Source organism: Bos indicus x Bos taurus, chromosome 19, assembly GCF_003369695.1.
Source record: "Bos indicus x Bos taurus breed Angus x Brahman F1 hybrid chromosome 19, Bos_hybrid_MaternalHap_v2.0, whole genome shotgun sequence".
In the NCBI taxonomy this organism is placed as follows: Eukaryota; Metazoa; Chordata; class Mammalia; order Artiodactyla; family Bovidae; genus Bos; species Bos indicus x Bos taurus.
Genome location: NC_040094.1, coordinates 55844693 through 55859309, shown reverse-complemented (window position 1 = coordinate 55859309; position 14617 = coordinate 55844693). Strand labels below are relative to the sequence as shown.

At 46.9% G+C, this 14617-nt stretch overlaps 1 long non-coding RNA gene across 1 annotated transcript; it reads right to left on the bottom strand.

Annotated features, from left to right (window-relative positions):
- Window positions 1-10154: 10154 nt before the first annotated feature.
- Window positions 10155-11756, bottom strand: LOC113878513. Its single transcript, XR_003507006.1, has 3 exons — window positions 11592-11756; window positions 10859-11045; window positions 10155-10440 (listed from the first exon to the last, which is right to left on the bottom strand). It is a non-coding gene; the product is annotated as an uncharacterized LOC113878513 (long non-coding RNA).
- Between the last annotated feature and the right edge of the window lie 2861 nt (window positions 11757-14617).

The window sequence follows — 14617 nt, the reverse complement described above, 5'->3', positions numbered from 1 at the left end:
TGGAGTGGGTTGCCATGCCCTCCTCCTGAGGATCTTCCTGACCCAGGGATCGAATCCAAGTTTCTTATGTCTCCTGCACAGGCAAGTGGGTTCTTCAACACTAGTGCTACCTGGGAAGCCCAGCTTAGGCATAAATTTGTTTAAAAGTCAGGGAGTTTGACTTGGGATTTGAAAGCACGTTTTTATCAGTAACAGCATGTTTGAACAATTTCACAGACTTTTCTGCAAACTCCTTCCATTCCTCTGAGGAGCTGCCTGGCAGGATACCCAGTAGCCGACTGAAGAATTCCTCATTTCACTGAATGCAGCGTTCATTTCATTGAACGCTGTGGGTGTGATGGGGGCTGGTTGGCAGGTTCAGTTCAGTTCAGTGGCTCAGTCATGTCTGACTTTTTGCGACCCCATGGACTGCAGCATGCCAGGCCGCCCTGTCCATCACCAACTCCCGGAGTTCACCCAAACTCATGTCCATTGAGTCGGTGATGCCATCTAGCCATCTCATCCTCTGTCGTCCCCTTCTCCTCCTGCCTTCAATCTTTCCCAGCATCAGGGTATTTTCAAATGAGTCAGCTCTTCGCATCAGGTGGCCAAAGTATTGGAGTTTCAGCTTCAGTATCAGTCCTTCCAATGAATAGTCAGGACTGATTTCCTTTAGGATGGATTTGTTGGATCTCCTTGTAGTCCAAGGGACTCTCAAGAGTATTCAACACCACAGTTCAAAAGTGTTAATTCTTCGGCACTCAGCTTTCTTTATAGTCCAACTCACATCCATATATGACTACTGGAAAAACCATAGGCTTGACTAGATGGACTTTGTTGGCAAAGTAATGTCTCTGCTTTTTAATATACTGTTTAGGTTTGTCATAACTTTTCTTCCAAGGAGTAAGCGTCTTTTAAGTTCATGGCTGCAGTCACCATCTGCAGTGATTTTGGAGACCTCCAAAAATAAAGTCTGCCACCGTTTCCACTGTTTCCCCATCTATTTCCCATGAAGTGATGGGACTAGATGCCATGATCTTAGTTTTCTGAATGTTGAGCTTTAAGCCAACTTTTTCACTCTCCTCTTTCACTTTCATCAAGAAGCTCTTAAGTTCTTCTTTGCTTTCTGTCATAAGGGTGGTATCATCTGCATATCTGAGGTTATTGATATTTCTCCCAGCAATCTTGATTCCAGCTTGTGCTTCATCCAGCCCAGCATTTCTCATGATACACTCTGCATATGAGTTAAATAAGCACAATGACAATATACAGTCTTGATGTACTCCTTTTCCTATTTGGAACCAGTCTGTTGTTCCACGTCCAGTTCTAACTGTTGCTTCCAGACCTGCATACAGATTTCTCAAGTGGCAGGTCAGGTAGTCTGGTATTCCCATCTCTTGAAGAATTTTCCACAGTTTATTGTGATCCACACAGTTAAAGGCGTTGGCATAGTCAATAAAGCAGAAATAGATGTTTTTCCGGAACTCTCTTGCTTTTTCCATGATCCAGCGGATGTTGGCAATTTGATCTCTGGTTCCTCTGCCTTTTCTAAATCCAGCTTGAACATCAGGAAGTTCACGTTTCATGTATTGCTGAAGCCTGGCTGGGAGAATTTTGAGCATTACTTTACCAGCGTGTGAGTTGAGTGCAATTGTGCAGTAGTTTGAGCATTCTTTGGCATTGCCTTTCTCTGGGATTGGAATGAAAACTGACTTTTCCAATCCTGTGGCCACTGCTGAGTTTTCCAAATTTGCTTGCATATTGAGTGCAGCACTTTCACAGCATCATCTTTCAGGATTTGAAATAGCTCCACTGGAATTCCATCCCCTCCACTAGCTTTGTTCGTAGTGATACTTCCTAAGGCCCACTTGACTTCACATTCCAGGATGTCTGGCTGTAGGTAAGTGATCACACCATTGTGATTGGCAGGTAGGAGGAGATTTTGGACCGTGATTCCAGGCTCGCTCAGTCATGTCTGACTCTTTGAGACCCCATGGACTGTAGCCTGCCAAGATCCTTTGTCCATGGGGATTCTCCAGGCAAGAATACTGGAGTGCGTTGCCATGACCTCCTCCAGGGGATCTTCCCAACCCAGGGATTCGAACCAGGGTCTCCTGCATTGCAGGTGGATTCTGTACCAGCTGAGCTACAAGAGAAGCCCCCAACACCCCATCTTTAAAAAATTAGATCTTGAGCATCCTTTCATGTGCCATAATTGTTTATCTCTGGGTCTGTTGAGTACCACCTACTGGATATCTCCAGTCTTCATTCTCTGCAGTAAATGCTACTGAAATAATCTGTATGCAAAGGCACTTTTTGGGTGTATACAGCAACCCAACCAACATCTTTGTAAAAGATTGGTAATTTTAAAAGCCCTAATAAGCTATTCTCATCGGCTAAATGAATGTTTTGACAGCCTAATAGTGATCGATGTGCTCTACAGCTTTTAGACAGAGATGATGAATTAGAGAGCAACATCAGGATCAAGCCCTGGATGAGAATTTTCCCCATGGAGTTGGCCTGTCACCAACAGATTGCCCAAGAAAATGCAGTCCCCTGTTGGCCCTGGCCAACTCCAGCAGGAAGAAACATGCAGAAGGGCTGAGGGCAAGAAAGTCCTTCATACCAATGGAGTTGGGGGGGAAAGGGTTTAATTTGGGGTGTCAGATCTTTGAGAATCCTTTAAGGCTATCATCCAGTCCTTCCCCCTTCCTTCTCATCACTCTGGGTGAGAATCTATGTAGAAAAGGGAATGAGGGACTTCCCTGGTGGTCCAGTGGCCATGACTCCATGGTCCCATTGCAGAGGGCCTGGGTTCAATCCCTAGTTAGGGAACTGGATCCCACAGGCCATGATGAAGATCAAAGATCCCAAGTGCTGCAACAAAGACCTTGCAAGGGCAAATTAATTAATTAATTTTTTTAAAGAGAATGGTCTGGCTTTTTACCATGGGCCTTAAAATGACCCAGCATGGGAAGAAGACCCTGCAAACAAAACCATCCCCAGAGACGGCCAACTCCCCTGCATAAGCCTGGTTCTGACATTCTCTTGAGCTATGACCTAAAGGCCTAAGGCTCGGAGGCCAACACAAGGTGACTGTTTCATCTTGATCAGTTCCAAGGTCAGCTGGATGGCAGACACCATTTGATTTCCCCAGTGTGACCATACTGCCTTGGTCAACAGTTCCCCCTGGCTTATTTTGATCACCCCAGAAGCTGGGGAGGGGGGTGTGGCTGCTTAGGGCCATTGAGGATGGGAACAGTAGACAGTTCTTTAGAAGGGTTTGGAAGTGCTGCTTTTCCCTATTCATTCTTCAGTCTACAGTCTTCTTAGGGACTTCCCTGGTGGTACAGTGGCTAAGACTACATGCTCCCAGTGCAAGGGAACCTGGGTTCGATCCCTGATCAGGGAACTAGATCCTACATGCTATACCGAAGAGCTTGCTCATCACAACTGAAGATCCCGCATGCCTCAGCTAGGACCTGGTGCAGCCAAATAAACAAACACTAAAAAAAATAAAATAAAATAAAGCCCCCTTACCCAGGCTGGCTCTCGGTGGTGGGGGTGGGGGGGAGTGGTGAGGGGGAATCCACACCTACAAAGAGGTGTAGTCTCTCTCTTCTCCTTGAGATTTTACAAATCAGTGACCTCAAAACCTATCAGCCATAGACGAACAAGGACCTACTGTATAGCACAGGTTATGCCTGTGGGGTCACACAGAGTCGGACACGACTGAAGCGACTTAGCAGCAGCAGCAGCATACCTTCTAATAACCTAGAATGGAGAAGAATCTGAGAAAGAATATATATGTATGTATGTAACTGAATCACTTTACTGTACACCTGAAATTAACACAGCATTGTACATCAACTATACTCCAATTAAAAAATTAAATTAAACTAAAAATGTATCACCCAACCAGGTCACTTCTGAGAATGAAAAGGGATGTTACTGATAATTCCCTTGAGTCCCTAGGCATCATCTGAGACTGTCTCAGGCCATCACGGATGTCTGATGCCCTAATTATAAGGGATGGAGAAGACAAGGAATGTGACTCATTAATGAGGCCTATTAATCTCCACCCATATAGGACTGTCCTTTGAGCCTCACACATTCCGAGTGACAATGGACACTTTCCTGTTATGTAATACCACCCCGGCACCACCAAGTCCAAACATAACAAAGGACGGAGCATTTTCAGCCAAGGTCCAGGAATGAATGCCACTGAACAGCAGGAGAGCCCTGGCCTCAGCCAGAGAAGAAGTTCACGCTTTCCTAAAGTCAAGGTTATAATTAGGCAGCCCCGAAGCCTCCTTCCCGTAATTGTTCTAATGTGCGTGCAGGCACTCAAGCACCTAGAAGCTGCCGTCTATATTTAGCTGCCATTAGCATCGCCTCTGCACAGCATTCCTATCTTATTATGCAGGGAGCACAGGCTTTGACTGGCAGTGTAATCCCAGGGGGGGTTAGAACAAGAAAGAAATAACTAGTACCTTCCAGTAACCATCCCACCATCTTCAACAAGAGGACGGCAGCTCTGGCTTTGCTGGCTTTATAGACAGAGTCCCAAGAACTACCTCTGAATGTAGTGATGGGGAAGACAAACAGTCCAGAAGATCGTAAGTTGCCTTTCCTTAGAGGTTGTAAGTGATTTCAAGGCTTCTGTCCTACATTGGAACAAATACCTGCTTCTTTCAGGAGCTAAAACTAACGAGTTTCAAATCATGTCATTAGCTGGAGGAAAACTTCATAAAGGAGCTGGTATTCCCTTGGAGGGGCTTCCTTGGTAGCTCGGCGAATCTGACTGCCAATGCAGGAGACGCAGTTTCCATCCCTAGGTCCAGAAGATCCCCTGGAGGAGGAAATGGCAACCCACTCCAGTATTCTTGCCTGGGAAATCCCATGGAGAGAGGCTCCTCATGGGCTACAGTCCATGGGGTCACAAAAGAATTGGACACAACTTAGCAATTAAATAACAACAATCCCCTGGAAAAGCAGACTGTGTTGTCGTCGAGGATGACAGCTCTCTGGTAGGACAACAGGCAGCATGGCTTTTATCTGCCTGTCAGACAAAGAGTCAATATTTGCTGAAATTGTTTATGATGAGTGAATGCAAAACAGCATCTACAGTCTCAGACAATGAATGATGTCTTCATTTATAAGATGAGGGCTATGGTCTGGCTTCCCTTCAAGGGTTCTTACTTTCCAGCAGTTCATACTCCGATCATGTGTGTAATCCCTGAATTACGTAAGCCAGCCTGTGCTCACACCCACCAGCTCCCCTTGCTCCAGGAGCAAAGGCTGGGATTATTAGAAAAATCAGAGCCAATACAGATATGTTTTGATCTGGTTTTCCACAGAGAAGGCAGTAGCTCAAAACAGCAGGAACAGGACTTCCATGGCAGTCCAGTGGTTAAGACTCCGCACTCCCAGTGCAGGTGCCAAGGATCTGATTCCTGGTCCTGTTGGTCAGGGCTCGATCCCATATGCCACAGCTTCCCTGGTGGCTCAGTAGTAAAGAATCCGCCTCCAATGCAGGAGATGCAACAGAGACTCGGGTTCAATTCCTGGGTCAAGAAGATCCCCTGGAGTAGGAAATGGCAACCCACTCCAGTATTCTTGCCTGGAAATTCCATGGGTGGAGGAGCCTGGTGGGCTACAGTTCACTCACGGGGTCAAAAACAGTTGGACATGACATAGCCATGCAGCCAAAAAAAAGCAGGAAAAATTTCAGGACTGTAATTGTGGGGACTCTTATGTACTGCTCTGACCCTCAGGCTGCATTTGCCCTTACTCATAATGTTTTCCTTTATTGCACTGGATACAATTTCAGCTCATTTGTTATACTGTCTGAGATTTCATGAATCGGAGATTAAAGGTGACATACGTAGGGAAAGAAAATGTTTTCTTTGAGTCTCTTTGAGTTCCTTGCTTGCCCTGAAAATTAAACTGACAAAGATGGATGAACACATAGAAAAGCATACAAAAAAAAAAAGAAAAGAAAAGCATACAGATATATGTAATGCAAGTTTTATGTAACATGAGAGACTTCCTATGGAAGACCCAAAAGAAACAGTTAAACCTGAGTATTTTTTTGCTATGTTTGATGGGGTGGACATCTGTGTAAGAATTTGTCATTATTGTTTAGTTACTAAGTTGTGTCCAACTCTCTGCAACCCCATGTGTATCCCGCCAGGCTCCTCTGTCCATGGGATTTCCCAGGGAAGAATACTGGGGTGAGTTGCCTTTTCCTTCTGTAGGGGATCTTCCTGACCCAGGGATTGAACCCATGTCTCCTGGATTGGCAGGAGGATTCTTTACTATCTGAGCCATCTGGGAAGCTCCTATGAAGCAATATGACAGGTCAGAGTATAAACTGAGTGGTGGAAACTTGGCAAGTCCTGCTTGGGTTCTTCCTGGCATCCCTTTGTCTTTGTAGAGAAGGATGCTCCTTTCTTCTGGGTATATAGAGAGGGTACCACTTCCATAAGGGTGTTATGACCTGTCTTGGGGAGAAGTAGGGGAAGATCAGCGTGAACTTCCTGCTTCTGCCATTTTCTCAAATGCCTTCAAATTAAAATATTTACTATACCAAGAGGCCGTTTTATGGGGGAACCTGTTCTGAACCCCACATCCTAAGCATCTTCTTAAAAGGGCAATGTGAAGTACCCATTAAACTTGTGCCCCTAGGGACTGTTGAATCACGCGGCTTTGCCGCTCACATTTGAGCTCAGGCAGGGGGATGTATTAATAACCGGAGCATCTCCCAGTGCTATCTCTGATGGACAAGGACAGAAGCACAGGACTTCAGAGCATGCGTCCTTGGCCTGCTCCCCGCCCAGAATCTCAGCTGTGCCCCGGTTTTGAGCCTTCTCTCCCCTTTCTGATCGTAATCAGATCGCCAGACTGCAGGTATCTCCTTTCCAACGCAGAAATGTAAAACCTTCTGGGGTTCAAATGGACGATTTAGATTCAACTAATCACATGCTCCCGCAGGAGAGATTGACTCAGAACTGACGCGTGGAGACGGAGACGGGAAGCAGTGCCTCATTTTGCTGGCGTGGATTCTGGCAGAGACAGCCTGGTTCTGGAGACCCAGCCAAGTCGGCAGCTTCCTGATCCTGGAGAGGTGGCAGCTCTCTCGCTGAGCCAGGGTGACTCGGGGAGTCTGTTGTTCCTGGAAGCCTGCCTGGTACCTGCAGCTCTGGTCCCCCCAACAATTCCGTGCACACTCCAGCCCTTCAGAAACCCTCTCTGGCTTGAACTAATTCGAGTGGACACTGTTGTCCCCAGTTAACTCCCTGGCTAATACAGATGGAGCTAAGATGGGATGCGAGGGTAGGGGGGTGAGGGGATGGTGAGATGGGGGTGGGCAGAGTGGTAGGGGGTGGGAAGAAACGTTCTCATGTAGTAGAAGGGTCTAGAAAGAGATATGGAAAGTTGGCAAATATTTCGAATAGTGGCTACCATTTACTGTGTCTGTACCAAGTGCCTTACTTCCAACCCTTACAACTGTGTCAGGCCTTGTTGTTTAGTCGCTTGGCCATGTCCAGCTATTTTGTGACCCCATGGACTGTGGCCCACCAGGCTTCTCTGTCCATGGCATTTCCCAGGCAAGAATCCTGGAGCAGGTTGCCATTTCCTTCTCAAGGGATCTTCCTGACCTGGGGATCAAACCCACTTCTCCTACATTGCAGGTGGATTCTTTACCACTGAGCCACCAGGGAAGCCCACCTGATAGGCATTATTATCCCCATTTTACAGCTGAGGAACTAGGCTCAGAATGGTTAAGCAACTTGCATAAGGTCACAAAGCCTTCAACAGTGAATCAGGAATTTGAATCCAGATCCTTTGTGCTCAAGGCTCAAAATCTCTCCACTTTTTCCCTTTGCCCAGACCAGCTCTGCTTGCAGAAAGGAGGAGGGAGGTCCTTTTCTTTTCCTTCCCTTTTACTCCGCTTTGCTTCCCACTCTCAGAGCCCAGATGTTCTGCAAGTCTGAGTCACTCTGCAGTTTACCTGCGTCTGTGCTCAAAAGGTTGGGTGGGCAATTCATTCTTCTGGAACAGCACTTACATTAGAAAACACTGACATAGTGGGGACATTTCCATAATAGACGACAAACTGCCACGAGTCCATCACTGAGGGGCTGGGGTTACAGCAGCTATTGCTGTATTCAACAACTGTGCAATCTGAATTTTTTACAAAAAGCAAGTTGTGTGCCTTTTGTAGCTATACATCACAATTAGCACCCCCAACAGATGATGGGAAAGCAACAAAACATAAATTGAGGTTCTTACCGGATGATGGGATGATTGGGGATTTTTATTTTCTTCTTTATGCGTTTCTGCATTTAAACATATCTCTAAAATAAGCATGGGCTCAAGTTACTTTTAGCTGCAAGGAACAGAAAACCCTTCCTCAAGCTGGATTGCACAGTGCAGACATTGACAAGTGCATGGTGATGGGAAATCTAGCAGGAAGGGAGCCCCAGGCAAGAGCTACGTTCACCAATGACCTGCTCTGCCCCTCCATCTCTCCTCTCTGTGGCCTGCCCCCCAACCCACCTCCGCCTCATCAAAGGCTGCTTCCCCTTGTGGGCACAGCGCAGCTGTCACAGTCCCAAGAATCAGAGTGGACACAGCAGTGTCCAGACACAGAAACGGGCCCATTTTGTTTCAGTGTCTCCTTTTTAGAATGCAGAAGCCCTTCCCCAAACCCCTGACAGACTTCCTTGGGGGCTCATGGGTCAGAACTGGGTTACAAGCCCACTCCTAACCCAGTCCCTGGGAGAAGGACTGCCTTAGACTCGCCTGGTCTACCTGCTGGAGCTGGGGCAAAAGCCAGCTTCCCCTGAAGCCCCCTGCACATGGAGGACAGTGGGTGCCTGAACAGAACCTGGCTTTGGGAAGGAAGACATGGTTAGCGGATGCTGTGTAGACAGTCTGCTGTAGCATATACTATTTTATAATTTTTTAAAAATCACATTGATATTTAAAATGTTTGAATTACACTTGGACTTCCCTAGTGGTCCAGTGGTTAAGAATCTGCCTGACAATCAGGGGACACAGGTTCGATTCTTAGTCCAGAAGGATCCCATGTGTTGCAGGGCAACAAAACCCATATACCACAACTGCGGAGTCTGAGCCCTAGAGCCTGTGCCCACAGCAAGAGGAGCCATGCAGTGAGGAGCCCGATACCACAACCCCACTCTCTGCCACTAGCGAAAGCCCTCGAGCAGCAAAGAAGACCCAGCACAGCCAAGTATTAAATAAATAAATGAAATAAATTACCCTCCTTGTGGTTAGAACCACAGTTGAGGAATTTGGCAGGAGCTATGTTGATGGGTCTCCTCTGTTTATGAAAGCTTTCTGCTCCTTCATGGAGAGCAATCATGGCCTAAGCAGGAACAAAAGCCTTCTTCTCTTTCTGCTTCAGAATATTGTTTTTTTCTGGGGACATCAAGAACTGAACAGGTCCCAGCCAGTCATTATAGGGCCGGGATTTCCTCAGGTGTGTCTATCACTTAGGTCACACCAGCCAGACCACTGACTGGGGCTCCTTACTTGGCTAATAAAGTTTTTTTCTTAAGGTGTCATGGCTCAAAATTAAGTTTTGTCCTTAACCATGAAAAGTCCTAAGATTTTATCAGAAGGTATTTGAAGTAGACTTCTTAAACATCTAAAATTTTAAAAATTTATTTTATTGAAGTACAGGTGATTTACAATGTTGTATAATCTCTGCTGTACAGCAAAGTAGCAAAGCGATTCAGTTATATATGTATGTATGTATATTCTTTTTCATATTATTTTCCATTACGATTTAATCCCAGGGTGCTGAATGTAGTTCCCTGTGCTGTATAGGAGGGCTTTATTGTTTATCCTTTCTATACACAATAGCTTGTATCTGACCCCAGACTTCCAGTCTGTCCCTTTCCCACCCCCTTGGTGACCACGAGCCTGTTCTCTATGTCTATGAGTCTGCTTCTATTTTGTAGATAAGGTCATTTGTGCCATTATTTTAGAATTTACATATAAGTGATATCATATGATATTTGTCTTTCTCTGTCTGACGTACTTCATTTAATATGATAATCTCTAGGTCCATCCATGTGGCTGCAAATGGCATTATCTCATTCTTTTATATGTTGAGTAATATTTTATTTTATTGAGTAATATTATATATATATATACACACAATAAATGGATTAAGAAGATGTGATTTTCTTAATCCATTCATGTCAGACTTCTTAAACATTTAAGGGCGTGGCCAAGATGAATGAAATGGTCCTGAAGATGACTTGGATTCCAGCACCGAAAATCTGAGGGCAGGGATATGAGGAGCCACTTGTGGTAACCTCGGGTTTTCCTGCGTCCATAACTTTCTCAGCATTGCTTGCAGCAAGTCTGAACCAGCTGCAGAGAAGTCATCGGTTCCTTTCAGGCGGTTGTACAGTAGCTAAACTGTTTAATGCAAGCGACACAGAAATTAAGACAGAGGGCTCAATGTCTTCTATCAGAGAATAAGCTTTGCTTTGTATTGAGACCCAAATTGACCTCAAAGTCTTTGCTGCTCGATGCATGAAAATAAGTAGATTTGAAGAAAAACACAGGGAAAAAACTTTCCATTTTTTTCACTAAGTTAAGGGTACCTTTAATTTCATTCAGCATTGAACTTTATCAAGGTTTTGTTTTTTTTTTTTTTGCCTCCATTACGTCATGTTTTAGGAACTCGGGAGTTCGATGATTATAAATCTCAGAACAATGAGCGGATGGAAGAACAAATGGAACATTAAAAAGTCATACAGGTTATTGCCACTGGCTATTTAAAGAATTTATGAGTCAAGCCTATTTGACTGCTACAGAGGCCATATGCAAATACCTTAAGGCCAGATACATTCCTGGTTCATGGGCGCAGTAGAATGTCCTGGGATACACAGGTGCCTCTGTCCATCATGTGCTCCTGCATGGCCAGTCAGACTACACCTGGGCGTCCACATGCCTACGTGCTTAGGGGTGATGGGCTTTTCACCAAGACACCTGGGCATTCAGATTTTGATCCTGGTGAGCTGGAAGAAAGAGCGAAAACACAAGAACTGGGGGTGAAGCAGAGAGAGGTTAATGCAAGGGAAATCCTCCTGTGAGTTTTGGAGTCAGTGTTAGGGTCACAGTCTGCTCTAGAAGTTACTTACCATGTGTGTGCCTTGGTGTTCCCACCTGCAAAATGGGCTCTTATGAGGACCTGTGATGTCACATGTAAAGTGCCCAGCACAGCAAAGGAAGCTGTTATTAAACAGTAACTAAATTAAATAGAGCACCATATTCAGTTGCTGGACTGTAGCCCACCAAGCTCCTCTTTCCATGGAATTCTCCAGGCAAGAATGCTGGAGTGGGTAACCATTCCTTTCTCTTGGGAATCTTCCCGATCCAGGGATCAAACTTTGGTCTCCTGCATTGCAAGTAGATTCTTGCTGCATGAACCCTCAAGGAAACCCAATGCAGGATAAATTAGACAGGGCACCATATTCAGTCACCAGAGCAGGTGAGAGGTACCACCCCCTGGCTCCAAAGATCAGAATTCTCAGTAGAGATTAAGCAAGCAACACTTCTAGTACCTCAGTTCCCCTGGGTGTGGAATAAACCTAGGTCGCCAGCATCACAGGGGTTCCTAGGAGGCTCCCCTGAACTGTCGAGAGGCTGATCTGCAGAAAAGTCCTTTGTGTTCCCAAACAGGTCCCAGGAAGCGAGCTCCTTTGCAGATGAACGTGGTGAGCCTCAGAGCAAGGCCTGGCTGACAAAGAGGCTGCCCCTGAGGGCCAAGGACAGCAGGGTCTTTGTTCTTTGACTCCATCAGGGCTTGGGCCCTAAACTGGACAGTAATTCTGCCTTGTCCTTCCTTTGGCCTCACTTTCCTTAGAAGCCACAGCTGTTGGGATCAGGCAAGAGCACATGCCCTTGGGGTCCTGGTGCCCCCGACTCTGTGGGTTGCAAACACCTTCTTCTCACCTCTGGGCTGAAATGATGGTGGAAGGGGAGCGAGCAGTAAGTGCCCCCATCCCTCCAAGTAGACTTCCGTTCTAGCCAACTGTAGAGGGTGGAATGGGGGTGCTCCCAAAAGATGTGTCCAAGTCCCAACCCCAGGTAGCTGGGAGATGCCCTGATTTGGAAATAGGGTCTTGGCAGATGCAGTTGAGGGTCTGGAGGGGAGAGGCAATCATCGTGGATTTCGGGGGGCCCTAGTAGCTCAGACGATAAAAAATCTGCCTGCAATGTGGGAGACCCAGGTTCTATCCCTGGGTTGAGAAGATCCCCTGGAGGAGGGTATGGCAACCCACTCCAGAATTCTTGCCTGGAGAATTCTATGGACAGAGGAGCCTGGAGGGCTACAGTCCATGGGGTCGCAGAGAGTCAGACATGATTGAGCAGCTAACACTTTTAACACTTGAATCCAATGACTAGAGTCCTCAGGGAGAAAGGAGAGACAGGCTTGACACTCGGAGAAATGCAGGGAAAAGGCAGATGTAGAGACGGGAAGACATAGATGCAGCCCTAAGGCACAGGATGCCCGGGGCCCTGGGAAGCCAGAAGAGGCAGGACACAGCTGCCCTGGAGCCCCAGGAGGGACACAACTCTAGCTGGACCCTGACTTTCCTCCAGAACTTCTGGCCTCCAGATCTGGGAGAAAATACACTTCTATTGTTTTAAGCCCCCCACTCTGTGGCAGTTCATTATGACAGCCCCAGAAAACCATCACTCCAGTGCCAGGTGCTTCCTGAGTCCATGTGGTGAACCTGCTGTGTGAAGTTCAGAGGTGTCGCTTGTGTCCCTCCGGGGTATGGAATGAGGGCAAGCAGGCTCCTGTTTCTGCATCGGAGTGGTTGCACCTTTCTGGGGAGCAGCAGAAGGCCAGCTGGTGTCCCGGAGGCAGCCAAGGGTCAGGCCTTGGCAGGAGCACGGTGCCTGTCAGAGGTAACAGCGGGAGCAGGGCTGGCAGGCACATCCCTGTTAGCATCAGTGATGCGTTCACACTTTGACATTTGGTCCAGTGAGCTCTGTGAGTCTGGAGGGTGGCAGGGACTGTTGCATCCAGCCAAGCAAGATGATCACCTCTGCATGCATCCCCCGATCTCTTCAAGTCCGAGGTAATTTTAGCAAGTGGTTTCCCAAGAAAGACCCCTGTGTTGTTCAGCATTGTGTTTACAGCCATTCAAGAGAGGACTGTTCTTTTGAACAATACTCTTATTATTTTTCTATTTGGGGAAACTGAAGATGGGGAAGTGTGTTAAAAAGTGTTAGTCACTTAGTCAAGTCCGATTCTTTGTGACCCCATGGACTGTAGCTCACCAGGCTCCTCTCCATGGAATTTTCCAAGCAGGAATACTGGAATGGGTAACCATTCCCTTCTCCAAGGGATCTTCCTGACCCAGGGATCAAACCCAGGTCTCCTGCATTGCAGGCAGATTCTTCACTGTCTAAGCCACCAGGGAAGCCCAAAGATGGGGAGGGACTTCTCTAAATAGTAGAGGACGATGCTGGTAAGCAATCACAGTGGTAGGTAGGAGAATAATAATCTGTGCCTAGTGAAGGCGATGGCACCCCACTCCAGTGTTCTTGCCTGGAAAATCCCATGGACGGAGGAGCCTGGTGGGCTGCAGTCCATGGGGTGGCTAAGAGTCGGACACGACTGAGCGACTTCACTTTCACTTTTCACTTTCATGTGTTGGAGAAGGAAATGGCGACCCACTCCAGTGTTCTTGCCTGGAGAATCCCAGGGATGGGGGAGCCTGTTGGGCTGCTGTCTATGGGGTCGCACAGAGTCGGACACGACTGAAGCGACTTAGCAGCTGCAGCAGCAGCAGAGAATATTCCAGAGGCAGAGCTGTGAAGGATGCCTGGCTGTGGGCAGTGTTTGCAAACAGCCTAATCATTTCCAAAATGTTTTCACAAACATTTTCTTATCCAGGCTTAGCAACCCTGTGAGATAGTTTTCTGACACCAAACTGCATCAACTTCCCATTAAAAAAAAAAAAAAGTGCTTCTTTTTCCCCTTTAGAAAAGTTGTTTTGGGCTACTGAGATGGCACACAGGATCTGCCATGGTGGGAAGTGATTGGAGATGGATTTTCCGCAGGTGTGAATTGAGCAGAAGGGTGATTCTCAGCAGGAGGTCACAGAATAACCTGGAGGCAGAGCTCTAAGATACTTGGCTGTGGAATACACCCCCGAATAAATACTCCGCCCGCAGATAGGTGGCGCTAGTGGTAAAGAATCTGCCTGCCAATGCAGGAGACATAAAAGACCCGGATTCCACTCCTGGGCGGGGAAGATTCCCTGGAGGAAGGCATGGTAATCCACTCCAGTATTCTTGCTGGAAAATCCCATGGACAGAGGAGCCTGGTGGGCCATAGTCCATAGGGTTGCAAAGAGTTGGACATGACTGAAGTGACTTAGCAGTCAAGCACACACCACAGACAAAAAGCTGTCGGGAGACAGGAGATTTGGGGGTCTGAAGTGGCCCTGTCTATCATCCACGTCAAGGAGGAAGTGGGGAGTTCTGGGTCCTGACAGCCCCTGTCTGTCTCTTCCCTGTGCGGTCCAGTCTCCACCCACAGAACTGAAGGTGGAAATACTCTCTTCCCTAT